The sequence below is a fragment of the Aplysia californica genome, unplaced genomic scaffold (genome assembly GCF_000002075.1).
Source record: "Aplysia californica isolate F4 #8 unplaced genomic scaffold, AplCal3.0 scaffold00170, whole genome shotgun sequence".
NCBI classification, from domain to species: domain Eukaryota; kingdom Metazoa; phylum Mollusca; class Gastropoda; order Aplysiida; family Aplysiidae; genus Aplysia; species Aplysia californica.
The window spans coordinates 945,232-947,125 of record NW_004797440.1 but is presented as its reverse complement, the minus strand read 5'-3'; positions in this window follow the sequence as shown (position 1 = coordinate 947,125).

Below are 1,894 nucleotides of genomic sequence, written 5' to 3'. Positions count from 1 at the left end.
TAAATTGAGTCCCTCAGACTTCTGTGTCCAGGCTTCCTTTTTAGATTCCTTAGTGACAAGTTTAGCCTCTTCTATGGCCTTTTTGTATCTAATTTTCTTGTCCATATTTTTTAGATCTTTCTCGTATTCATGTCTGCCATCATTTTTAGTTTTTGTAGCTTTCTCCAAGCGCTCATTCCAAAAGGGTTTATAGTTGGCTCTGCACCCCTGTGGGATACTCTTCTTTACAGCATCTAAGATGGCGGAGGTGAGTTCACTATTAAGGGCGTCTATACTTTTATAGTCTAGATCATCCAGTTTCACTGTGTCCTCAGCTATTTTTTCTGAAGTTCCAACGGGTTCTTCTTTTCCTTCGTCTGTGTTTCAATATAATATTGATTTTGGTGAGAATGGGACGATGGTCACTAGATATGCAGTCTAGCACCTCTTCCCTGCAGTAGTTGTTTAAATCAGCAGAGACCAGGGTGAGATCTGGTCTGTGGAGGGTCCCATGTCTCCTATGAAGAAGTGTTTTGGTTGAATCCTCATCTTGAAGAAGGATAAGGTTAGAGGACTGACATAGTTCTTCAATCGTCTTACCTGGGTTGTTTTGGTCTGCATAGCCCCAAAGGGGGGAGTGTCCATTAAGGTCACCAGCTATGACCGTCTTCTTAAAGATAGTAACTCTGTTCCATGAAGTTCAGAGTGCTGCTTGGGGGGCAATAGATGTTATAAAGTATGAGCTTGCTGTTGCCATACCACAGGGTGACTGTATGTGTGTCAGTGGGGTGCCAATTAAGGAGCTCTACTTCACCCTGGATATCATTTCTGATATATATATATATAAAGGTTATAATCCCTTGGCAACCTTAACATACATGGATAAGGGGTATACCCAGTGATGTTTATGTCACAGGATGAATGGAGAGTTTCCTGTAATAGAGAAATGTGGACTTCCCTTTCATGCGAAATTTTCCCCAATTGTGTTTTCTTCTTGTCCAAGCCACAGACATTTGCCTGAAGAATATTGAAGTCTATAAGCTTCTCTTTTCCGTTTCCAGTTGTAGGGGGTGTTTTCTTCTTGTTTTTCCACTTTCTCTGCTTTCTGATTTTCTTTTTCTTCCAATAACCATCCACCAGGTCAGCTTGATTGCCCACTAAGACCTGGGGGGAGACCTTGATTACCGAGGCGGCGTCTCAGCTCGTATGGGATTCTATCATTTGTGAATAGCACCTAATACTGGTGGTTCTGTAATTTTCCTTCCTTCCATCCCGGGGTAGGAGATAAAGCAGTGGCTGTAGGTGCAATGCCACAAACAAAAACCCAACTCCATCACAGAGAGACCATAAGAAAAATGAATGGGTATGTTGGTGTCTGTTGTAATATATTGAGAAGTTGTTTGAGGAGATAAAGAAGAGAAAGACGCTATTAAGAGCATAGTTTCTGTGTGTTGCTGAAATACAATAATAATAATAATAATAATAATAATAATAATAATAATAATAGTAATACCAATTGGAAGCTAGACCCCCCCCCCTCCCAGAGCAATCAAGTCCTCTCATTCCAGAGATAGGGGCAGAGGAAGGCATGACAGGTCCCAGAGGGTTAATGTTGTCAACAAGCAAGACGCAAATGGTCTCTGCACCTTCTCCGCAATCATAGGGCTCTCCGATAAATGCATGCTTACTACATGTATGTAGCTGGGTATTCCCTACGTAAAGTCACATCCAGTACAGTGCTGACAATGAGCCTTTGCTTCCCACCCCACCAATACCCGTCCCAACTCCAGGTGAAAGAAAGATTGTCAATGGAGAGAGGAGAAAAGAAAATTGATAATAATAATGAGAATAATAATAATAAAATGTAATAAAGTAAAACAATAAAAACAATAAATAGAAAGAGTAAGATACATAG